Source organism: Callithrix jacchus, chromosome 12 (genome assembly GCF_049354715.1).
Source record: "Callithrix jacchus isolate 240 chromosome 12, calJac240_pri, whole genome shotgun sequence".
Classification (NCBI taxonomy): Eukaryota; Metazoa; Chordata; class Mammalia; order Primates; family Cebidae; genus Callithrix; species Callithrix jacchus.
In genome coordinates this window covers 124,230,612-124,257,009 of record NC_133513.1, presented here as the reverse complement: position 1 = coordinate 124,257,009, position 26,398 = coordinate 124,230,612, and positions in this window count along the sequence as shown.

The window sequence follows — 26,398 nt, the reverse complement described above, 5'->3', positions numbered from 1 at the left end:
TGAACACTGAGTAGCATCCTCAGGTTGGGTGCAGGGGACCCCCCCAGGACAATGCAAACCCCAAGCCCTCTGGGGATTCTGGACTCTGTGTTGAGGGCAAGAGGCTTCCTGCCACTCTGTGGAAAGTGGCACGTGCAAAGTGGAAGAGAAAGGGTGACCCTCACCCTCGTCCACCCACGCAGGCATCTCCAGCCAGTTCTGAGAGGCTGGGCCCTGGAACCTCAGGAGGGACTGTGAAGATGCAGGGAGAGGAACTGCTGGAGGCAGCCAGAAGTGGGAGGCTTCAAAGGATGAACTGATTCATCTCGGTGGTTTCAGGGAGGGGAGCATGCCTGGGGCGGGGGTGGGACACGGTGCGAGATTCCTCAGGAAACACGCAGTTCTGAGACGGGAAGCCCTTGCTGTGTGGGAGATGGAAGCCTGAAGGCCGAGGGACGGTCATGGGCGGATTCCCTTTGATGGTGCACGGAGGCCTGATTATGAATGATCAAGCGTTTGCCCCCTGAAAACTCTATGATTTGAGTCAGGAGAAGGAGAGCATGACAAGCACATCTTTGGCTGAACTTAGAATCAGCCGAGAGAAAGCTGGGGCCCCAGGCATGCTTCAGTGTTTGCAGAGTTCCGCCCGCGACTGCGGTGCACAGGCAGGACTGAGAAACACGAGGCCCTCAGCAGGCCCGTCTTTTAAGACGGTGATTCTGCAGATGTGCCCCTCGCCCCGGGGCTTCCCTCGCAGGGTCCTTGGAAGTCGTCCGTCACCTCTGCACTATTTCTGTCTCTTCCTTCATCTTATTCCCTAATAAAGCTGCCCAGTGACCTACACATGCCAGATTCATTTTGCTGCAGTGTAAAAACTCTCTGCGCCACCAAAATAGAGGTTCACTCTGCTATTCAACATGCAATACGCTGTTCATCCAAATCTTTATATTTCTTCCTTTCGGATCGGTCGCTGTTTCTTTCTTCTCTGTTTTGGTAAAAAGATTTCTATCTTTTTTTTTTTTTTGCATCTAAAAGATATTGAACGGTGTTAAGCCATTTTCTTTTGGTTCCGTTTGTTCTCGTTTTCGAGAGGTCTGGTTGTTCCTGGGACGTTGCTCCCTTTCTTTCTGGCTAGAGATAACTTTCATTGGTGATGGGCTCGTGTAGTTTCTATGTCCGTGCTGGGTGGCTTGCGTTAGCCATTCTGTGGACCTATGAGGCTAAGCACTGGTCAGCAGAGGAAGAAGGAGCCCTCCTTGCCTTACCGGTCTGCTCCTCTGCTCACGGACACACTTGCTCTTCAGATTACATCTCCACGGAAATTTATGTCCCCAACTCCCAGCCAAGTCCAATTCCTGTCTTGACAGACGCCCATCCACCAGAGCTGCAGGGCTAAAAAAAAACAGCCTTTTCTGAGCTCTGGCCTGGCTTCCTGACTGGGTGACCTTGTGCACAGCACTCACTGTGGAAGCCCCTCCCAGGACACTCCCGGACCCTGTGCCGTCTCCTTCCTACCCAGCGCTCCCTCCGCCAGATGCAACGTTCTTCCCAGCCTCTCACCTGTACTCCTTTCCTGGGTGCTGATCATCTTACCACAGCCAGGAAGACATGGAGAGAATTAGGATGTGGCGGAAATGAAACCTCAGGGGATGCATCCTAAACCAGATGTGGGAGACCCCTACCCAGGGCCCCCATGTCTCAGACTCCTGCTTCCTGGATCAGGAGGCCCAGAGAGGCAGGGAGAGCTGGTGAGAACCCGTCGGTTCTCTGGTGGAGGAAGATGCATCGCGTGTTCTGGCGATGGGGCAGTCAGCACATTGTTTTAATTGATCAGAATTGATGACCTTGGAACTTAACACCAGCTGGCAAGCTGGCTTTCAAGGTGAGTTTTATATTAGCGTGTCATTAGTGGCCAGGACTCAGTTTCCTGAGCATCTGAGCTGGTCTAAATATTTGCAAAGCCCAGATTAGGAAGATATCCTGGCCGTCGGTGTCCTGCGAACTGGTGTCGCTATTTAAGGTGAGGCAAAGTCACGTTAAGACGTGTGGCTTCTCCCCGGGTAGGAGTAAGGACCCTGAAAGTGAGACAGTGGAAGAGTGTCTGGCCTGCTCCCATTCTCCTTGGTGGCAGGGCAGGTCTGGCCTGCTCCCATTCTCCTTGGAGGCAGGGCAGGTCTGGCCTGCTCCCATTCTCCTTGGTGGCAGGGCAGGTCTGGCCTGCTCCCATTCTCCTTGGCTCCTGCTCTGCCCTGCACCTTGCCTTTCCTGGTGGGTACCAGGGAAGGTAACCCTGGGGTCTGACCAAGGGTCATCTCTGACCCTGGGGTAGCCCCTGGGGTCTGCCTATGGCCATGGGCAAGAATGCCAGACAGACAGGTACCCCCAAAACTCTGCAGCTAAGCTTGGTAAGGATGCAGAGGGTCTGGGCCCCACCAGGTGGTGTGAGAGATGGTGAGTGAGAACACCAAGCCTAGTCTTGGCCTGTGCTGGGATGTTTCTGAAACAGAAGCAGAGGGCTCTAGGGCCCTGGAGGCTGCCAAGTCAGAGGCCGGGAAGAAGGGATGAATGATACTTGTCCCTGATGCCTGGCTGTGCTGCAGGAGGGTGAGGCAGCAAGGGAGACAGAGGGTCAGGCTCGGGCTGCGCCTCACCCAGTCACCTGCAGCTGCAAAGGGGGTGTGCAGGGGCGGATGCAGGAGAAACGGGGAGCCCTCCTGCCCCCACTGGCTCCGTGAAGATGCACGAGCAGTGTCCTGTAAGCGCTCATCCCAGGATCTCCAGCCTGAACCTTGCCAGTGTGTAGCCCTTGATGGCATCACAAGGTTCTCACCTTGACGGGTTCTCACCTACCAGGCTGTGTAGCCCTTGATGGCATCCTGCGGCCCCTCCAGTGCCCACCGAAGGGAGGGCAGGGTCTGCCACTGCACTGGTCACCAGGAGCTTTGTGTCTCTGCCCCTCTGGGCATAGGGTGTGCCCAGGTTCCAGGCTCATCCGGCCTCTCTCACAGCCTCGAGTGCTGACTCTGCCCACCGGCTCCTCTGTAGCTGGCCCACCCCAGGCCCTCTCTCCCTCCCTTCCAAATGCCCTCCATGGTTTCGTTCCACATAGATCTTGTCTTTTGTAAGACACCTTCCCTCAGGAAGAGGAAAAGAGAGAACATCATCATATGTTGTCCCTGTAATCATAACCATGTTTCTATAAATAATGTGAGAAAGACACCCGGAATATCTTTTTTCAGAAAGGGGAGAAACATAAGCACACCTTATCTAGAAAGCGCTGGCTAACGTAGTGAGGGCTGGAGAGTGTCAGCCTGTCCCTTTTGGAGGGAGGCATTCCTGAGATGGTTCTGGGATGCTGAACAGGGTGAAAATCTCAACTCCAGGGGCCTGGGGACTTTCATCCCAGAAACAAGGGGGGCAGTTTTAGGGAGGGTGGTGAGTGACTTCCAGGTGGGATGGAGACCTGGACCCTGGCGGGGCCTGAGTCAGCCCATCACCACTGGGAATAAACCGGAGACAGCCTGTGACTGAGTGCTGGTGGCAGATCCGTTCACAACCGAGGCCTGGTTCCTCCTGCAGCCCAGCTCCCTGGTGACAGCCAGAGAGCAGTGGATCCCGTGGAGTGTGTGATGGTGTTTTAGGTAAGAAGCCAAGGATGAGGGGAGGAATCAGACCATCTGAGTGTCTCTGTTCTCCATGACCGAAGACCCCAAGCCAGGCCTAGGAATCTCTGAAGACCGTCGCCCAGACTGACCCCAGCCAAGCTCGGAGGAATCCTTGAACCCCCACTGGGAGTGGCTGGAAGTCACGACAGTTGTCCTCTGCCACTGTCTTCCTTGGTCACATCCCCTTTAGGGTGTGATGTGGGAGCCATTTCCCATGGGAAGTAAGACACAACCCTTCCTAGCTTTGTGGGAACCAGTTGTCTGTCTCTTGTTATGCCCACTGACTGTCTGAGGACAACTCCCCCTGTCCCTAAGCCCCCAGTCCTGGGCAGCAGGGGACAGGGCAGAGGGACCTACACTTCTGGACCCCTCTCTGCCCACACAGATCTGTGCCTTCTCAGGGGAAGCTTTCACGAAGCACTGGACTGGCTTCAGTTTTTGCTGACGGTTTTTGTAGACACAGCAGAGAAGGCTGCTGCCCTCGAGAAGCTGGGGAAATGGGGTCCTGATCCCAGTTTGGCAGAAAACTTTCCCAGGTCCCCTTCTCAGCATCCTGTTATTAGCCTTGCGGATGACAAGCCATCTCTAATTTTGCAGAACTGAAAGGCTTTGTTTTTCTCATAACCCTCCCAGGGACAGCTGTTGTGCCTTGCTGCCCACCTGGAATGAGAGGGCAAGTGGCTACCTGAGCACCGGGCAGCCGGGCAACCAGGGAAGCAGGGAGGGTAGCTCTGCCTCCTTACAACCTGGGACTAAGAACAGGTGCTGCCTGCTGCTCACACAGGGGAATAGGAATCCACTTCCCTGAAAAACCCGCAGCCACTGGGCGGAACCCACAAAGCCTCCTGGGCCCTCACCTGTCGACATCTCCTTCCTCACCAGCCTCTGCCCTTCACTCCTGTAGGCACAGAGAGACGCACGTGTGCCCTGAAAGCAGCTCCCACCTCCTTCCCAAGAATCCCACCCCACACCCCTTCCCATATTTACTCTTCTATTTCCTTGTCATCAGATTCTCTTTTTATTTTACACTCTTCCTCTGCATAGAAGGAAGTATCTTTTTTATCCTTGAAAGAACAAGCACAGTAAATTAACAGGCCAGCAAAAAGCAAACCCCCACCCTCTGTTCCAGGTCAGCCCTGCCTGGGGAAGAGGCTTCTCTGCTATCAGGATAAGATCCAGCTCGTCTGTCGGAGGCAACTCACTCACACACATACCTTGCCCCCCTCTGAAGCCTGGCATCCACCGCCCTTGCCCTGGGAGGGTGGGTTGGTCCCCTGGCCTTTGGTAAACGGAGCATGCTTGGTGCTCAGAATGTCTGCTCCCTGGACCCTCCCAGTTTTGCTGCAACCTGTGCTTTGGAAAGCACCAGAAGTTGTCAGGAGCCCTAAGTACAATCTTCCAGCTCATTAGGGAACAAACTTTCCAGGTTGCAAATACCAGAGTAACTGATAGGATGGTGTCTCACACGGTTTGATTGCAACCCCAGGGAACTGTATGAAAACTTTACCACCAACCTTTTGTGAATCAGTGATTTCACTCTGAGTTTAGCTCCTCATAATTTAGTCACAGAATACATTTTCTTACGGTGACAAGTGGAGGTAAAGGATTAAGGCCATGGTCGCCATCATGTTGTGTTTCTAGCTTTTGTAGACCTGAATAAAATACAGCCTTTAAATCATTCTTTCTTAAGAATCCAGAATCAGGGTTACTTAACCAGATCTTTAGCAAAAATCCATTAGAGGTTAATGACAGAGTAGATGAGCCAAGTCTAACTCTCTCACAGATAACAAACAACTATGAAATCTGGACCTCAAAAAACCAAAATGTAAAAAATGCGACTCCCTGCAGGCCCTGGAGAACATCCAAGGCACGGGGAGTGTGCAGGGGAGTCTCTGCAGGCAAGCCGGGCTGCCAGGGCTCGGGTTTGTGAGTCTGCAGGTTTTGCACTGAGGACACTCCACAGCTGGTGCAGAGTGAGGGTCAGAATGGCAACTCAAGCCAATAAGATGATGACTGAGGATACAGCGTGGAACTGGCAGTCTACATTTAGCCAAAAATAAACGGAGAAAGCATGGCAGGGAGGAATCACAGCAAGTCACCATGCCTGTGCTCTGGCAAGTCTAAGGCAACACGCACCAGGACACACGGGGATGCAGAAAAGTAGGACTGGACATTGAAGCAACTGAGCTGAGATTTCAGCCACTTCTCCCCACGAAGAAGCAGAGGGTGTGGTCTGAATCCAGGCAAGTTAATTGTTTGCTAAAACAAAAATCACTCTACAACACATTCCTCATCATGCCCAGTAGCCATATGATTCTCACAGTAACAATAATCAGAAGGCAGAAAATGCGGCTTGAACTCAAAAATAAAATGCAGTCGATAAAAATTAACACTGAGGTGACACAGACGTTGTAGTTAGCAGACAATGACTGCAATCAGGTATAAATACATTCAAGGACTTGAAGAAAAATATAGGCACAATGTCTAAACAGATGAGACTCTCAGCAGGGATGTCGGCAATTCAACGAAAGAACCAAGTGGAGATTTGAGAGGCGGAAAAGCATAAAAAAATAAATGAAAACTAGTGAGCAGGACTTAAGGTTGGAGACAGAAAAAGAGAGTCAATAGACTTGAAGAATACAGAGCCATAGCAACAATCTGATGTAAAGAATAAAAAGGAAAAATGTTAAAAATATGCAGCAGAGTCTTAAAGACACTTATGAAAATATCAAATCAGCCAGCATATGTATTACTGGAGTAACAGAATGAGAAGAAAGAGACTGGGGCAGAAAATATATTTAAAGAAGTAATAGCCGAAGATGGCGAAGAGCATTGATTTACAAATCCATGAAGACTGACGCATGTTGAGTGGAATAAATATTAGGTTGTTTTGCCATTAATTTTGTACCAACCTAATAAAAAGAAAACTACACCTGGTCACCTTGTGCTCAAACTGCTACGTGCCAAAGACAAGGAGAAAGTCTTAAAAACATCCAGAGAAGTAAATGCAACACATCACACAGAAGGGAAAAAACATGTGCAAACATAAGGTAGCATTCTCATCAGAACTACTGCAGGCGGGACGGAAACGGAACTCCATCTTCAAAGCGCTAAAGGGAAAGAATGTTGCGTTTGTTGAAACGATCCTTCAAAACTAAAGATGAAATAAATTCATTTTTTTATAAATAAAATTCGAGAGAAGTTGTCAGTAGCAGACGGTTCTAGCAGTCCTATAGCAGGAAGGAAGATGATGCCAACAGTTGTGTGCATGTGTGTGTATACCTATGGTGCGGGTCGTGTATAAATTTACACACACACATACAGAAATGCTGATTGTAAGAAAACAGGAGATGCTATATTAATACCACACTAAACAGAGCTTGGGAAAAGAAGTAAGACAACAACTAAGAGAACGTTTCATAACAATAAAGATACCAGTACCCCAGGAAGACCCCAAAATTAAAAGTGTGTTTGCCTAACAATAGAGCTTCGAAATGCAGGAAGTAAAAACTGTCAGAGCAAAAGGGACAAACGAGAAATCGCAACATGCTAAGGGCTAAAAGTAGATGTGAAGTCGCATTAGTGACTGAGATGCTCAGGGAGGCACCACCCACGGGCGCCAGCGCGTCACAGCTTCCCCGTTAGCACAGATTCTGTTCCTTCCCTTGCTCTTGATTGGAGACACATCCTTCACCGTGCTCCTTAGGTTTCTCACGTGCACCTGAACGAGCCGTCTCTCTGCAGTTTCCAAAGGCCCCAGGAATGGAATCCCAGTGCAGTGCTCATCCAGGCTTCATCAAAAGAAGCTAAGACCAGAACTGTCTTTGACTCACCCCCCTTAGCTGGGCTGTGGAAAATTCATAACCAGAAGCTGCGCCTGACCTTCCGAAGCCTCATACTCTTTACACTTGACTTTTAATGTTCCTGGTTCATTTTCCTCCCCAGATGCTGAATTTCGAGCCCATTGACCTGAACCACATGATTAGATTTTTCAAAATGATAACACATTCTACGTTGATATGAGGCAACACAGAGGAATTCAGGTTTGTGATTAGAAGAGGGAAATTGTCTCATTTCTGGTGGTTTGTTCTCATTTCGAAGCTGAACAAATGGAATGCCGAGTGGAATCGTGAACTCCCAGGAGTGTGGGTTATTGACTTGACTCGTGCGGTTATTCACCTGCTTGTTGGAAAGATGTATCCCTCAGGTCCACGGTGGTGTCAGGGATGCTGAGTCAAACTACCTCACATCACACTCGTGCGTGGTTCCTCCCACAGGCCAGGCTCCTGTGCTTTGCCTTTGTCACTAGCATGGTTCAGGATTCAGCTCTCCAAGGAGCGACCTCTGCCCTCCCCACCCCAATCCATATCTGCTGGCCTTGGGCTCATTCTAGGCATGGCAGAATTTTTCGCCATTCACTCTGATGTCTCTCCAAGGTCAGTGTCACCTGCTCTCCCTGGGGCTGAGGAACAAAGGCCCCGCCCTTGAATCCCAGGCCATTCTAAAGAATCAAAAGTCAGGTCCCCTGCAGCGGACGAATGGCACCCCAACAAAGATGCGCCCCGTTCTGACCCCCAACCCCAGGATTCAAAATGTGGTCTCACTCAGAAGCAGGGTCTGTGCAAGTGTAATTCAGCTCAGGGCCTGGAGGTGATATCATCTTGGATTTAGGGCAACCCCCCGGGATCCGATGACTATGTTCTCATATGAAGGAGGCAGGGTGAGATTTGAGACCCACACACATGGAGGAAGGACAGCCATGCAGACACAGAGGCCAGAGCCAGAGTGAGAGTGATGGGCCTACAGCCAAGGGGCCAAGGAGAGCCAGGAGCCACCAGAAGCTGGGGGGAGGCAGGGTACGGGGTCTTCTTCATAGCCTCAGAAGGGGCCTTCAGACCCGTGAGAAAATGTGTTTATGATTTTTAACCAAGTGTAAAGTGCTTTGTCATGGCAGGCACAGAAATGAATGCAGGTGCACCCTCATCCTGGGACAGAGGTTCCAGCCCTTTGGCTCCCCTGGGCTGCATTTCTCACCCCACCCCCTGGGCAGGTGCAGCTCCTGGTACCCTGGGTGCACTTTGCATCCCAAACACTGCCTGTGTTCTTCAAAAATGAGTGCCCACGTCTCAAGCAAACGAAAAACCCAGGGACAGGCCCAGCCATGGTACCCCTCTTCATCTCCCTCCGGTGCTGGCATCCAGTGTGGCTGCCCTGGAGGGGCAGGGCAGGCGGGGCTTGGTGGCCTTGGGCCATCTGGCCTTGAGGGGTTTCTGCAAATGGGAGGAGAAGCTGGCAGGGTCTTGGCATGGCTGGCCTGGGCACCCTGGCCTCGACTGCAATCTGGGCTCTGTGACTGCCTTGCTGGGGGCCTTGGGTCATTTGTCACTCACTGCCTGGGTCATTTGTTTCCTCTATTGTCAAATGTGAGGCTTGGGTTCCTCCCACTGCAGTACAGGGTGGCTCACTGTCATCTGTGCCCACGGACCTAGAAAGCTCTTTTTGGAATAAACACTGTGCAAAGCACTTCCAGAATCAAAAGACCAGCAAGTGCTGAGAAAGCAGGAGCTACCCGTCTAGCACCAAGTTCATCAAGAAATGGAAAGCGGTGTCAGAAGGGAACCAGCAGAAACAGGAAGGGGAGGCTCTCCGTCATGTCACTCAGAGAACCAGGAGGAGGAGCAACTCCAGGATGCCACAGGGACACACGGGCCTCACACACAGCTTCCCATGTTGACTGCCACCTGTGTGTAAGACCCCAGACTCAGCTCCATGGAGAACTCTAAGACCAGAGATAGAGCACACCCTGCACAGCCCCTGTCCTGCAGGGAGATGTGTGTCCCAGAATTGTTTGTACAAAGGGATTCAGAGGCTTGCAGTTGGGGCAGTGTGTCACGGGAGAAGATGGGCAGTCAGTCGTGGGAAGGCTTTGGGGAGCAGGTGCATCCCTGGTGAGACCTCAGAAAAACGTGCTGCTTACAGTGAGGAGCCGTGACCTGCTGTGGCCTCCCCTGCCCCTGTTGTCTTCAACAGTGACTGGAAATGCTCAGGAAGGCCATGCTTTCGGAATGAAGTCAGCTCCAGTGTTTTGTTTCCTCTCCCAGAGTCCGCCTTGGTTTATCGTCCACAGCTCAGCACCAGTGACCTGCTCTCAGCTCAGCACCAGTGACCTGCTCTCAGCTCAGCACCAGTGACCTGCTCTCAGCTCAGCACCAGTGACCTGCTCTCACACGTCTGAGAGTGTCTTTATCCTAACCTCTGTCAGCACCAGCTTCAAGAGGTGCTTTTTTTGTTTGATGGGCGGGAGTAGTCATCTTCAGTTCAGCGTTATTTCCAGCTCTGCGCCTTCCGGGGCCAAGGTCGCATCATGACTTCTACCCTTGAAGACAGAACACACGGTCTTGAGCTTTGACCAATGAGGTGCCACTTCCCAAAAGGAACAGGAAGAGCCAGTGGCCAGTTTTCCGTGTTCCCCCTTTTCTGCCTGGTCGATTGGGAAGCACCGAGCGGGGGGCCTCCCTCCCCTCTTGGCGAGGATGACATACAGTGGAAGCTGCGTCTGGTCCTCCGCAGGCTCGGCGGGAGAGGGCGGCAGCCCCTTGCTGTTCTGTGCCCTTGACGTCTTCGGGGCTTGCGATGACTGCTTCAGGGACGGCCAGTTCTTGTGCAGCTCCTCAGAGACGTGAAGACCAGTAAGTGTCTTCACGGTTCGGCAAGACTGGCCAAGCCAGTGTGAGATATTAATTTCCAAGATACAATCGCCAGACCAAGTGTTAAGTGGGAGTCTGGATTACTTTACATTTAAAAAGAGTAAAACACAACTTTTAGCACTTACAGAAGTGGAAAGAAGCAGCATCTTCTGCAAGGTTGTAAAGCGTGAACAGCTGTTCCGTGAGCTCTGCAGCTCTGTCTGACACTGCCCTGGTTCACAGGAAGATCCCCCTTGCCTGTTTAGAATAAAGAGGTGGGCAGCTGAACGCTAATCACCGCCATTTATAAGGCGGTTAAATCCAGGAACGGAGTTTCCAAAATTATAAAACCGTTGGCTTGGATCATCTGAACAGCACTTTTTCCTTTTTTACGTAATAGCTACACCATTGCAGGGCCGCCTTGCTGAGACTCTGCCGTCTAAAGGTGTAGGAGGTGAAGGTGTTTTTATTTGCCGTTTCCTTCTTCTTGACCAATTAAAATACTAAATATAAGACAGCCTGGGCATGTTGTCCAGGTTTAAAATACTCTCCAAATTCACCCATCCTCTTCCCCAAATGCCAGAACTTTCAATAACGAGAGAGAGAATTTAAGATGCTAAGATGAGGTCTGCACATATCTCCTGCTCTTCCCACCCCCAGCATCTGCCGATAGCTACAGGAGAGCCAGCGATGAGGTAACCCAGCACCCCCTTAGCTCACGAGCTCTGTGCTCACCCAGGCACCCTGCTCACTTAGCACCCTGCCCGAGGCTGGGCAATGAGCCTGTGTGCAGTGAAGGAACAGCACAAATGGCGCTGTGGACACCTCTGTGGGTTTCCACGCAGGCAGCAGATTGTGCGTGCCCTTCCTGTTTGCCCCAGTGCTCACTATACGTCCAAACACACGGCACTGGCCAGGCCCGGTGGCTCACGCTTTTAATCCCAGCACTTTGGGAGGCCGAGGCGGGAGGATCACTTGAGCCCAGGAGTTTCAGAGCAGCTTGGGTAACACAGGGATATTCCGTCTCTACAAAAAATACTAAAATTGGCTGGGCACGGTGGCGCATGCCTGTGGCCCCACATACTGGGGAGGCTGAGATGGGAGGATCACCTGAGCCCAGGGAAGTCCAGGCCGCAGTGAGCCATGGTCGTGCCACTGCACCCAAGCCTGGGTGACAGAACAAGACTCTGTCTTACAAAAGAAAAACAAAGCCAAATAGAAAATATTAACATATGTACAAATATTATTACTATACAATGTTCCATCCAATTATACAACAAAGAGGAATTGTCTCACAAGATTTGGCTTGAAATGTTAGTGCACGTCCTCCATTGGAGACACCACCAGTTCTAACTGGAGCACTCTGACAGGTCCTGCGGGGGCTCTGGCTTTCCCGGAGTTTCCTCTTTCCCACTAAAGGTGAATCGTACAACAGGTGCATGAAGAAAAGGAAGCAGGAACGCCTCTCTAGTTTTAAGTTTATGGCTCTGTTGAGGTCTCCCTGTTAAGTACTGGGTGATCCTGGGACTTATCGTCTCTTCTTGGTATATAATAAAAAACGTTCTCTTTATCCCAACACGGGTCTTCGCTGACCATGCTTGATGACCCATCCTGGCCAACACTGATCGGTGCCGGAATACACTGTCTTTTTCAGGAATAACTGACTTACTAGCAACAGCTATTGATGTTCCTAGTATTCATCTGTATCTAGAGGACAGAAATCTTTACTTTTCCGGGTAAGCGTTGAATAGACCCATCTGCTTAATGAGACACTGTGAAGGGGGCCACACCCATCACCCGTCATCTGGAAGGGCTTCACTGCAGATGACATGTGGCATGCTGGGATGTTTTTCTTTTTAAGGAGCTTTTGATTCTGATTTTTTTTTCCTACACATTTCCCTCTGTTCATCGGGAGGATACGATTCTGGAATTTTCTCCCAAATTGGCAGCTCTTTTAAAGATAGCCATTGCTCACTGGCGATGGGTCTGGATCAGCAGCTTTTCTGGGCGTCACACTGGACCACAGGATAATGAGTTGGCCTCGTCCTCAAGGCCAACTGTGCAGGACCAGGGCGACGCTTTGCTGGCCGGTTTATAAACCAGTGAAGTGGCATAAAGCTGGCACCAGAAAACAGGTGGTTGACTGGTATTTGTTTTTTAAATGTGTCCAGAATTAATTGGCTTATATATCGGTTGGCAGTGGGTCCTGACGAGATGCGGTGAGACACAGCATTGAAAAACGACTCCCCACTGTGCCTTCTGAACACAGACAGCAAATATTTGTGTATTCAGTGGGTTTGCAGCTCATCATCTTCTATTAAACTGCCTCTCCCAATCCCATCTGGAAAGTTCAAAAGAAAACTATTTCCCAATTATATGTTCAGCTGATTGTTCTTTGTTCTTATTGTTTCATAGATGGGGCTTTTGTGACAATCGTCAGCTTGTTTACAAATGTTTTTAATTAAAGCCGAGAGACTCTGGGAATCGGGTCCTGGGATAAACAGCTCGCCACTTAAAAGCCTATTCCTCAAATGTTTGACAGGACAAGAGTCATTCTGGTAAATTCTATTCTTGTAGGGGTGAGGAGAAGGGAGAAAGGAGGAAAGAAAAAGAGAGTGAGGGAAGCAGAGAGGGGAGAGGAGGACAGCCCAGGGGGCACACAGGGGATCTGGGAGGTGGGAGGTGGCCAGGAGATGAGGGGGGCCAGCAGGTGGGAGGGGCCGGCAGGTGGGAGGGGCCAGGGCCTGCTGCAGTGGAGCCTCGGGGCCTTGGCATTCACACAGACTCAATCAGCACACATTGGCAAGGCTGCAGCCTGTGCTTTCATCCAAATCCACAAACTGAAAGGAAATGACTTTCCGACTCGTGGGCTGAGCAAGGGAAGCTGTTTACCAGTTTCTCTGCCTGCTGGCAGCTTGTTCTGGGTTCAGCTGGTCCAGACCCCAGCCTGTGTCCGTGGGAACTCTGGATGGAGGAGGCTGCAGAAGCATCTAAGCATGATCTTGATGAAGATGTTGAACTCATCTTGGCAGGGCCAGTGCTGTGAACAGGAGGAGCTCCATGTCTGCCCTGGAATCCATCCTCCTTCTGGACAGAGCCTTGCCCGGTTGACCCTGTCCTCTGCCAGCCTGGTAATCCTCATCTGCTCAGCATTTGGTCAATTCTCCACTCTCTGCATGAGCACAGGGGTTGCTGGATGATTTAAATATGACTTCTGTTTGGCTTCAGATGCAGCAAGGGATTCCACAGGGTGCTCTTCCAGGCAGACAGAGAGGGACAAGGGCCAGAGATACACAGGTAGAAGGGGAAATCCAGGCTCGGATGGCCGAGGACAGTGGGAAGAGGCAGTGTGGGCAGGTGGCGCGGCAGGCTTTGCTGAGATGTCTTTACTGGCAGGTGCGCCTTGCCCTTGCCAGGGACACAGCAGACCCTGGGTCTCTCATTGGCCCCCCTTATCTTGCTGGAGCCCTATGCCACCAGAGAAGCATGTCAGGGTCCTCACCTTCCTGGAGGTCAACATCTTCTGCACCTCTGGTGCTGGGAAAGGTCCCAGGAGCACAGTCGGGGCTCAGCGTAGACACAGCAGACACAGCACGTCAGTGAGCTTCCTTCACAGCCTGCCTTTGGCTGAAACATACACTGCACACATTTAGGACAGCAGGCAGACAGTGACAGGCAGACTACGCACAGAGCCCTGGCTCCGGGCACTGCTCACTCCACACCGGCATCACCCTCTCAGATCCCTTTAGGTGTGGCCATTTTGGGTGCTTATTTTCTGATCTCAGATGTAAATCATACTTGTTATATAAGCAGCAGACATTAGAGAAATACAGAGTAAAGAAAGACCTTCCCTGAAGTGAACAGAGCCTGAAATGCCTTCCCCTAAGTGCTGATACAAGATGCTTCTCTCTCCACATGACGCACATGCCACGTGCACTTTCATTTATTTATTTATTTACTTATTTATTTATTTTGGAGATGAAGTCTCACTCTGTCACCCATGCTGGAGTACAGTGGTGGGATCTAGGCTCACTGCAACCTCCACCTTTTGGGTTCAAGCGATCCTCTTGCCTCAGCCTCCCAAGTAGCTGGGACGGCAGGTGTGGGCCACCACACTTGGCTAAATTTTTTTTTTGTATTTTTTTGGTAGAGATGGGGGTTTCACCATATTGACCAGGCTGGTCTCAAACTCCTGACCTCATGATCTGCCCGCCTCAGCCTCCCAAAGTGTTGGGATTACAAGTATGAGCCATCGTGCCCAGCCTGCACATTTTATTTCTATATAGTACACAGTGACATGTTTCATACTTAATCATAAAACACTTGTGTAAGGGTCTGCATCCTTCTGGAAAGAATTTCCACCAGTCCACAGCCCGTGGGAGGTGTGGAGGCTGCCCCGGCCCACACCTGCGGGTGAGGCTGGCTGTGTGTTCCATGAGGCTGGGCTGTGTCCTGTGGGTGTCCTGCTCTGAGAAGATCTCTCCTCACCAGGTGGTCATAGGTCCCAGAGGTCAGTCGTGTTTTCATTTTTCAAGGAAAGGCACTGTCCTGGAAGGATGAAAGAGCAGTCCTTCCTTCCTAGGGAAGAAAAGTGGGGGGCGGGGGGATCCAGTCCAGGGCCAGGAAGGGGTGGGAGCACAGGGCCCAGGGAGAAGGCTCACACTCTCTGCCTGAGCAGCAAAGAAGCCCAGGGACATGGAGACACTGGCAGAGTCTGGCCTGGTATAGCATCCCTGAGAGGACCTTATACTTGTACCGGACAGGGTAGCTGCAGGCAGGGGCTTGAGGACCCGGATGCGGGAATCAGAAGGCAGTCTGGGACCTGGAGAGGAAGGGCCCCTCCAGGTGTCCCCAGAGAGGAGAGTGAGAGTTGTGCATGGACCTCTGCCCTCCAGGAGCGGTTTGGAGACAAAATGCCAATTTGCCAGATCCCTGGAGACCTGGCCAGTGTGTCCTGGAAAGCCATGGCTCTGTGTTCCTTAGAGTGATAGAAATGAACCTGCCGCAGATCAGCCCTTAGACACTCCCCTGAAGAAGGCTTCTCGAGGTGGTCTAGCTGGCCCTGGGCCTCGGAGCTGGGATTTGAGGGGCAGCCACACAGGCTGGGACCATAGGGAAGCTGAGGGTGGAGGAGCGGAGGGCAGGGCCCATGGTGGGGGCAGAGTCTGAGGGGCCTCCCAGGCCAGGGGATCAGAGGCCCCTGCAGGCCCTGGAGGAAAGGGCAATGGACCAGAGTGTGCTTGGTGCATGTGATCCCAGGTAGACCAGGGCAGCCAGACACACCTGCTGGACGCCCTGGCAGTGAGGACAGAGTGGCATTGGGATGGATGGCAGCTCTTCTCCCGCAGCAGCACCACCCAGGCGGGGGCTCCAGTTTGCAGCTGCCCAAGAGCCAGGGCAGTGCGCGTTGGCCGAGTCTGAGCTGATGGCCAGGCCGAGGGCAGTTTCTGGGCCTCTCTGAGCAGAGGACAGCGGAAGAGTCCTGGCTGCACTCGCTGTCTCTCCTGCCCACATGCTGGGCTGTGCCTTCAGTCACCCATGGAGATCGATCCCCTGTGGGCAACCCGAAGCCAGCCCGTAGGCTCCTAGTGTTTCCATAGCAACCAGCCTACTTCCGAGTGGGAAGGAGCAAGGCTGGGAAGACCAACAAAAGACACAGCAGAGCCGCATGGGTACGGTCGACAGGATGCAGCCTGTGCCCCTGGCCTTTACAGGTGTCTCCTGCCACGGGCTGTGACCCGGACGCCCAGAATAACACCTGGAGCCCTCATCTGAATACTCAGCTGCTGCTCTCAGAGGGCCCTGGGCCGTCCACCCAGCAACTCCCCGACTGTACAAGTCATTTCTACAAGACGCTTTAATAAAAGTTCTTACCTAGAAAATCAGTCAAGGGGAGTGGGGCAAGCAAGGAAGACGATAGGGAGGCAGAAGATGCAGGGCCTGGAGCACATTTCCAAGTCAAATGGAGAGTGGGCAGGGGACGGGAAAGCCCCAAGGGCCCCGGGCCAGGGACGAGGGTCAGGCTTTCTGGGGTGCCTTGGACTTGGGGCTTACCCCACTGAACCCCTCCTGGTAAATGCCCTTTGCAGGTGTTCTCAGGCCCTTTGGCAGCTGCTCTGGGGCTCAGGACTCTGATTCACTGACATGAAGGGAACATAGCTAGGTGACCACAGAGCACTTTCCTTCCTTCTACCGTGCACCACAGAAGCGCTCAAAGTCTTATGCCCAAGAGAAGATCCCCAGGGGTAGAAAATGTTATTTGTGAGAAAGCGGTTTTTTTTTTTTCCCAGAATCAAGAGACATATTCCTGAAATTCTTCCTTGCCCTACGGCTTGGGTCATGGGTACCGAGGAAGGTTCAGGGTGGCCCTCTTGTCCAGGCCACAGAGAGGCTGGTCCATCCCAGCCTCACACAGCGGGCTTTTACTCTGACAATTCAGAGCACGCGTGGATCGGAGGAGGCCTGTGAGGCCGGTGCTGGGCGTGGCTTTCCTGGTCCAGTTAGGAAAGCCCTGGGAAGGCTGGTAAGAAAGGTCTGACTCTCTTCATCCTCGCAGCAGAATGTGGCCAGGCCAGACAATCCCTATATCCGAGCATTCAGATCAGGCATCCCTGCATCTGTGAGTGTCAGCCACAAAGGGCAGAACATTTGTTGTAAATGTTTAAAAAGCCGCCATGTGCACAGGAAAACTGCCCCAGCATGCAGGGGTGTGTTCTGAAGCCATCGCTCACAGCTTCATCGGAGACGTTCTGCCTAATCATTTACCGGGGAGGGGGAGGAGAGACTTCGCTTTGCAAAAATCACGCAGTAAGATTTTTTATTGAGCAATCTTCTGCTTCTCAGAATATCAGAAGCCTGAAGACAGCTGAAAAGCGAGGCTTGGGAACATCTGAAATAATAAATTGATTTTTTTATCTCGCTTGATTCCATACTGCCATGAATCACATATTCTCCAGGTATCCCATAAGTGACAAAATATAACCACCCTTTCCTGGGCGGACTGCTAACACAGCCCATCCATCACGGTGGGAGGGAGGGTGGAGCAGCACCTGTCTGTAAACCAGCTCCCGGCTCCACCCTGCTCTGCTGGCCCAGGGCACTCCGACTGCCGAGGAACATCTTCCCTCTCCAAACAAGATAGTTCTGTTGAGAAGGCAACAGCCAATTCATCATTTCTTGAAAGACTCAAAAGGAGTCGATTGATGGATGTTTTCGCTTCTGATCCAGACACCTTGGTGTGGAGTGGGCGGCCTGCTCTGAGGAGGCACCCACTGTGCTCCCCTGACACCTGCTTGCTCGGAGAAGGAGGGCCAGCCTGGGTGAACGTGTTTCTGGTGAAATGCTCCAGTGCTCCTGGTGCGTGTCAGTTGTACCCACTCTGGCTTCTCTAAGATTCTTCAAAATGTATTCATCAAACGCCAGACACAGCAGCTTGATGTGCAGCTAGCGGCTTCAGAGTAATGAGCATGGGGTGAGAGGACAAGTGAATTCTTGTCTGGGAGTGGCCAGTGCACTCACCTTCTCCTGGGGAGGCCACGGAATGGACTTCCTAAGTGGGATGGGAGGCATCCCCTTATGAAAAATTGTCAGCTCCTCATCCTCCCCAGGGCAGTGGCAGGCGCCCATCATGGAGGAGGAGGGAAAGAGAATCCCCGTGGATCCCAGCAAGGGGTCCGCTCCAGGAGCTCCCTTGGGTTCAGGGCCCCACTGCCCAGGGAGAGGGTGGTGGAGGGGGAGCAGGGGAGCCCAGGAAGGTGCAGGTAGGGGCCGTGTGGATGTGGTCTTGTAAGGAGTGGAAGGAAGGGGCTCTCAGAGTCACCCAAAGCCGCCCATGCTCTGCCACCCTCTCCTCATGGGGAGCAGAGCCAGGAAAGACATGGAGGGTGGACAGAGGGAGGTGTGTTCCCCAGGACCCCAGACCTTCCTCTGCGGATGTTTACAAGCATTCAGTGAGGAGGGTTTGAAGAGCACAGGTGCTCAGAACAGGCCCAAGGAAGACAGGTAGAACACCATGACCTGTAATCATGTTAGCCAGGACAAGCAGAAAAGAATACGTGTGGGGTTCTGGTGGCATTTATGCTGATGTAAGGACTCAGACACATAAACAGGTTCAGGAGAATCAGGAATCCCCCAGCTCATGGCTCTCCACAGGCACCCCACCCCCACCCTCCTCCTGAAAGGCCCACACCCCTCCCTTTTATCTCGTAAGCTCCATGCCACTGAGAGCCGGATAAACCGTCACCTTTGAAATCAATGTTTGTTTGATGCTACTTGCCCCCATCCTAACCCACACCAAAGGGGTGATGATGCCACATCTCTCCGCTCCCCACTATGGCAAGTCACTGAAGATGGCTTTCCAAGGTCACTGCCTCCACTTTCTCACCCTCATTCTTGCCTCAGCTGGCTGCAATCCAGGCTCCTCTTATCTTCGGCATGACACGTGCCAAGGTCACCAGCACACCATGGGTTTCCAAAGTGGTGAGCCTCAGTATCAAGCTCTCCTCAGCAACAGTCCTCGTGGCTGGCCTGTCCCTCACAGATGCACTTTCCGCTCTTGGCTCCTGGGACATTACATAAACACCACTGATATTCTCACTGTCTTTTCTAACCATCCAGAGTGGAAGCTCTCACATTAACAGGGTGGCAGGCAGAGTACTCGGAAGGGTCTTGCCTAAATGGTGGGACTGATTACCTTTGACCAAAGGCTGCTCTGGCCGCAACTGAGAAAGCTGAAAAGCTAGACCTGAAAGGACCCTCCTGTTTCTAAGTAACCAGACTGCATCCTGCAACATGACTCAAAAGTATCAGCACTCTATAAGGTTAATTTTACAACACCTAGCATATCATCCAACACGGAGAGGCAAAGAAAGAGGAAAACACAACCTACAATAGAGAATCAATCAACCAACCAAAACAGACACAGAAGATAGAATAGATAAAAATACTAAAACAGTTATAATTATGTTCCATGTTTGAAAAGCCAAAGGAAAGATTAAATATGTTAGACTCATTGAACATATAAAAAGATTCAAGCCTGACTTCTGGAGCTGAAACCTACAATGTCCGAGGTTCAAATCGTCCTTGATGCCATTGCTGGTAGACTGGGCGTTGCCAACAAAAAGATTTGTTAGCGCGAAGACAAAGCAGCTACCGCCATGAAGAATGCAGAGAGTGAGAGAAAAGCAAAGGTGAAGAGAGAATGAGTGAGCTGTGCTTGGGTACTTTCATAAGCCGGATATGTGGGATCGGATATCACACAGGGAGAAGGAGAAGGGGGCAGAAATAACATTTTTAGGAAGAGTCAAAACCTTCACGGTATTGATGCACTCTGTAAACCCCTACATCTGAGAAGCTGAATGAATCACAAGCACAGCAAACACGGAGAGAACCACACCCAAACTCAGTGTAGCAACTTGTTCAAAATCAGTCATCGAGAGAAAAATCTTAAAGCATTCAGAGAAGAACACATACTGCCTGTGTAAGAGCAAAGATAACAGTGATGGAAATTTTTTGTTGGAAACACTGTAAGGTGGAAAACAGAGAGCCAGCAACTTTAAAGTGCTGTAAGTAAGGAGATGGGGGTGGAGGGGGAAACTGTCAACCAGGAATTCTGTACCAGTTAAAGCAGTCAGATGCCAGATGGGGGGTTGAGGCGGGGAACTGTCAACCAGGAATTCTATACCAGTGAAAGCAGTCAGATGCCAGATGGGGGGTGGAGGGGAAAACTGTCAACCAGGAATTCTATACCAGTGAAAGCAGTTGGATGCCAGAGACTCTTAGAAGACACTGGGTCAGTCTGCCTGTCTGCCTGTCCATCTATCCATCCATCCACTCATCTTCTATCTACCTATTCATCTATCTGTCTATCTACATATCTATTCGTTTATCTACATATCTATTCATCTATCTATCCATCCTGTCTGTCTATCTACATATCTATTCATCTATCTATCCATCCTATCTATCTATTATCTATCTATCTATCTATCTATCTATCTATCTATCTATCTATCATCTATCTATCTATCTACATACCTATTCATCTATCTATCCATCCTATCTATCTATCTATCTATCTATCTATCTATCTATCTATCTATCTATCATCTATCTACATATCTATTCATCTATCTACCCATCCTGTCTATCTATCTATGTATCTATCTATCTGTCTGTCTACATACCTATTTATCTATCTATCCATCCTATCTATCTATCTATCTATCTACATACCTATTCATCTATCTATCCATCCTGTCTATCTACCTACCTCTCTCTCTCTACCTCTCTATCCATCCATTCCCCCCCACCTACCTTACTGCTATTATTATTATGCCACAGGAATGCACTAAAAGCTTTACAACAGGAAAGCGATACATGACTTATGTTTGTAGTTTAGGTTTGTGAGACTAAATTCTTTTAGCTTTTTTGTATATCTTTTCAGACATGTCTTTATTGCTTCTTTATTTTTAAAGCATATGATTTTCTTGTGTATTCTGCCAAAAAGAAGTCACACTGTCAAAGAATTTTGGAGGGAAGTGCATTCTATACATTTTTCTTTTCTTTTTTTTTCATGAAAGAAAGAAAGAGAAAGAGAAAGGGGGAGTGAGAACAGGAGTCTTGCTCTATTGCCCAGGCTGGAATGCAATCTAAAAATAGGTATTAAAAACCTCTTTTATGCCGATAATTGTGCTTAACAGCGAAGACAGGAAGGAATAAGGGAAGAAAATAACATACAAACAGCCAACCAATATTTTATTTAAGTCTGTGAAATGCTGTGCAAGTGCTAAAGAGTGATTTACTTCCAATTATGTGGTCACTTTCAAAATAGGTGTAATGTGATACTGAGAAAAATGTATGTTCTGTGGACCTGGAGTGAAGAATTCTATGAATATTCACTGAGTTTACTTGTTCCCGGTCTGAGTTCAAATCATAGATGTCCCTGTTATTTTTCTATCTCATTGATCTGTCAAATATTAGCAATGTGGTGTCAAAGTCTCCCGCTATTATTGTGTGGGAGTCTCACAATAATAAGACTGCCACACAATAATAAGTCATTAAGAACTTGTCTTATGTATCTGGGTGTTCCTATATTGGGTGCATATATATTTACGATCATTGACTCCTGTTGTTGCATTGATCCTTTTACCATTATATAATGACCTTCTTTCTTTCCTTTAGTCTTTGTTACTATTAAAGTCTATTTTGTCAGAGACGAAAGTTACAACTCCTGTTTTTGTTTTTTTTTTTTCTCTCCATTTGATTGGTGAGTCTTCCTCCAATCCTTTGAGTCTTTGTGTGTCCTTGCTTATGAGATGGATCTGGATACAGCGTACCTATGGGTTTTGGCTTTTTATTCAATTTGCCTGTCTGTGTCTTTGATTGGGGCATTTAATCCATTTAAATTTAGGATTAATATTGATATTTGTGAGTTAAATATTGTCATTTAATGCTACACTTTTCTTGAATCTTTATATGCTTAATAGCTCTGTGAATCCTTGAAGTATAGAAAAGTCATCATCTTAAAAAAATATATGTGTACATATACATATATATGTATGTATGTAAAATATATACATATATGTAAAATATATACATATATGTATATATGTAAAAATATATGCATATGTGTAAAATATATACATATATACACATGTGTCTATATACATATATATGTGTATGTGTATATATATGTGTGTTTATATATATATATATATTTTTTGAGACAAAATCTCACCTGTTGCCAAGGCTGGAGTGCAGTGGTGCAATCTCGGCTCACTGCAACCTCTGCCTCCTGGGTTCAAGTGATTCTCCTGTCTCAGCCTTCCAAGTAGCTGGGACTACAGGTACCTGCACCATACCCAGTTAATTTTTGTATTTTTAGTAGAGATGGGGTTTCACCATGTTGACAAGGCTAGTCTCAAACTCCTGACCTCAGGTGATCCATCCACCTCTGCCTTCCAAAGTGCTGGGATTACAGGAGTGAACCACCACATCCAGCCAAAATATATTTTTACTTTGGTATGTATTTCAATTAAGAACTTAGTTTCTTAATGTGGGAAGTATTTTCTTGTCCTCAGGTCTCATCTTATTTAGAGAACTAATGATGCTATTGTGCAGTATCTGGATTTAGGTTACCCATGTATCTAGTTATGAGTTCCCCCAAGGTAGGTACTGGGTCTCCTTTATACTCTGAATTACTAGCCTGGAATTGAAGCACATTTTATACTCTAAAAATGCTTATAATACTAATGCATTTAGTTTTCTATTGAGATAACAATGTAATGTAATAAGGACTATTAACAAATTCCAGTTTTCTTGGAATAAATTCCATATCCTAAATATAAAGTGTCATGCAATCATTCAAACATTCACTGAATGTCTATGATGTGGCAGAACTCCTCTCATGTTGAGAAATACAGTAGCAATTGGGCAACATCTCTAGAGATTACTGGGAAAAGACACATAATTAACAGGTAAGTAGAATTCCAGAATAGTGATAAGTTACATGAAACAAATATAATAGGTAAGGAGATGGAGAATGAATGGGGATTGGTGACTGTTTTACTTAAAACTAAAAACGAATTCTTAAGAACCCAGTGGGGTTCTTCCCTTCTCCCAGTATCACCTCCACTCACAACTTTACCCCCAACAACTTCACCACCAAAAATCTTTGCTGTGTCTTGAGGTATTATTGATCACAGTTCATTTCTCCCTCTGCCCAATCACCCTCCTCTCCCCTTTACAGATTATGATTCCTGATAAAAATATTTCAATCTAATCTCCAATTTAGCTCCCACTTCCAAAGAACCCAGCCTGTGATACTATGCATAATAAATAGCATCTACCAAAAATTATATGAAAATATTATATTTACAGATTAAAAGAGCTCTTTTTTCAGTCAGAAGTAAGACTGGTTGTTATCACTGGATGCTATTTAAAATCATATTACAGCTTCCTGAGGGAATAGTAAGATAATAAAAATAAAGTATAAATCATAAAAGGGTAAAATAAAACTGTCAACATGTCAGACATAAGAGATTCTGTAGAAAAAGTTTTTATGTGAATAGGAGAGTTCAATGAGGTTGCTGGAAACAAGATAAAACACAAAGATCAAAAGCTCTTCTAGATACAGAAACATCAATTAGAATCATACTGTAGTTTTTTAAAACTGGTGGGAAAAAAGGCAAAGGATATGTATAGAAAATCAATGTGAAAGGAAACCCAAAGAACCAGGAATGTGATATGATTCTCAACCTCACTAGGAATCAGAGAAAAATAAAATCAAAACCAAAAGCAGTAGACTGACTCAGACTGACAGATTCAAACTTCAGATGGTGTCCGGTGTTGATAAAACTGTAAAGCAATGATGGTGATTGAGGCTCAAATTTGTGTAGCCGATTGGGCAAAATCTAATAAAATTAAAGATTCAAGTACCTTCCAGCTGCAATTTCACTTTTAGGCATATATTCACAAAAAAATTCAGCTCTATATCAGACACTCCTATAGAGAGATTGTTATGGCATCATTGTATAAAGCAAAAGGGGTACAATTTCAGTGTGTATGAGCAAGGTGAAAATGGATTTCCTTGTGTTGAAGTACCATGTATTATTTAAGTAAATGAGCTGCATGTGTCAACCTGAAAAACTTGAAATTTAACGATTGGAGTTTGACTTCAAGGATGTTGGGATAATGAGTACAGTGGATCGTCTCTTCCATGAAGCAACAATATAACTGCTGAAAATTATGAAGCAAAACAGAAACAGTGTCATTAATATCTCTGTAAATTGTCCCAAGAGCATACGGCACACGGAGAAACATCAGTTCATGAAAATCTAGTAAGTTCAGTGAGAAGACAGAGAGGCCACAGCATTTAGGTTATGCTTGCATCCAGCTCTTCCCCCTTTCCCTTAGGTAAGTGGGGCTGAAGTTCCACTCTAAGTCTCTACAAACAAGAAGACAGGGAGGAAAGAAGAGACGTTACTACTGACCTTAGGGAAAGATGATAATAAAATATTTTTTTAAACAAACTCTGTCAATAAATTAGATGACTTAGATGAAATGGACACATTCCTAGTAGGATTATCAATTTTCTCACAAACTCTTCCAAAAAGAAAATCAAAACCACTTCCCAACTGACTTCCAGCTGCAATTTCACTTTTAGGCATATATTCCCAAAAAAAATATGCCAAGTGACTTTATAAGGCCAGTATTATCCTGATACCAAAAGCAGACAAACATTTGGCAGGAAATAAAAAATACCGAACAAGGCTGGGTGCGGTGGCTCACGCCTGTAATCCCAGCACTTTGGGAGGCCAAGGCAGGCAGATCATGAGGTCAGGAGTTCAAGACCAGCTCCACCAAGATGGTGAAACCCCATCTCTACTAAAAAAAACTACAAAAATTATCCAGGCGTGGTGGCACCCACCTGTAATCCCAGCTACTCAGGAGGCTGAGGCAGGAGAATTGCTTGAACCCAGGAGGTGAAGGTTGCAGTAAGACGAGATTGTGCCACTGCACTCCAGCCTGGGTGACAGGGTGTGACTCCACCTCAAAAAAAAAGAAAAATATTGAACAATATGCCTTATGGATAGTGATGCAAAATCATCGACAGAATAATAGAAAACATCCTGCAACACATAGAAAGATAACACACCAGACTAAGCAGAATTGATCCCTGGAATTCAAGGTCGGTTTAGCACCTGAAAATCGATCACTGTAATATTCCATATTAAAAGCATAGAGTATAAAATCCCCACGATCACTTAAATAATCCATAAAATCCATTTCACAAAATGTAACACACATTCATTAAAAAAACCAAAGTGTGAATAGGAGGGAATTTCCTCAGCATGACAAAGGCATTTACAAATAAACCACAGATAACATCATAATCACGGTGAAAGGTTGAATGCTTGAGCCCCCTCAGGTCAGACAGAAGACAGAAAAGCCTGCCCTTGCCGCTTCTATTCTACTGGCGCTTCCAGCCAGGGCAACAATGCAGGAAAACAAAATAAAAGTCACCCACACTAAAAATAAAGTAGCAAAATTAGCTCCATTTGCAGACAAACAGGATGATGTTCACTAGAAATTTCAAGGAACCCACAAATAAAATCTATTGGAACAAACAAACAAGTTTAGCAACATTGGAGAACATGAGATCAATATACAAAACTCAGTGTATTTCTAGTCACTAACGACAAGCAAGTAAGAATAAATTTAATGGGCCGGGCGCGGTGGCTCACTCCTGTAATCCCAGCACTTCGGGAGGCCGAGGCGGGTGGATCACGAGGTCAAGAGATCGAGACCATCCTGGTCAACATTGGGAAACCCCATCTCTACTAAAAATACAAAAAATTAGCTGGGCATGGTGGTGCGTGCCTGTAATCCCAGCTACTCAGGAGGCTGAGGCAGGAGAATTGCCTGAACCCAGGAGGCGGAAGTTGCGGTGAGCCGAGATCGCGCCATTGCACTCCAGCCTGGGTAACAAGAGTGAAAGTCCGTCTCAAAAAAAAAAGAATAAATGTAATAAAACGATTCAATCGATGACAGAATAAAAATAAAATACGGAAATAAATTTAATAAAAAGTGTAATGCTTGTACTCTGAATACTATAAACTATTTTTGAAATAAAGATCTAAATAATTGGAGAGACATCATTTGTTCATGGATCGGAAAGCTTAAAATTAACGTAGCAATACTCTCCAAATTGTTCTAAAAATACAACATAATCTCCATCAAAATACAAGCTGGCTCCTTTTTTTGTAGCAATTGTAAAACTTATTTCTATGAAAATGCAAGAGATGAAGAATCACCTTTTTAAGTACTTTACCAAACCATAAGCAACTAAAGAAGAAACAGCCAAATTGAACTTTATTAAAATTAAAAACCTCTTTGTTGAAAATAATACCATCAAGAAAGCAAAATGATAGTCCGTGGGATGGGAGAAAACTTGTGAATCATATCTCTAAAGAGGGCTTTATATCCAAAATATGTAAAGAACTCTTGCAAGCAAATAATTTTCGTAATCTGGATAAATGTCTTTCCAAACAAGACAAGCAAGTGACT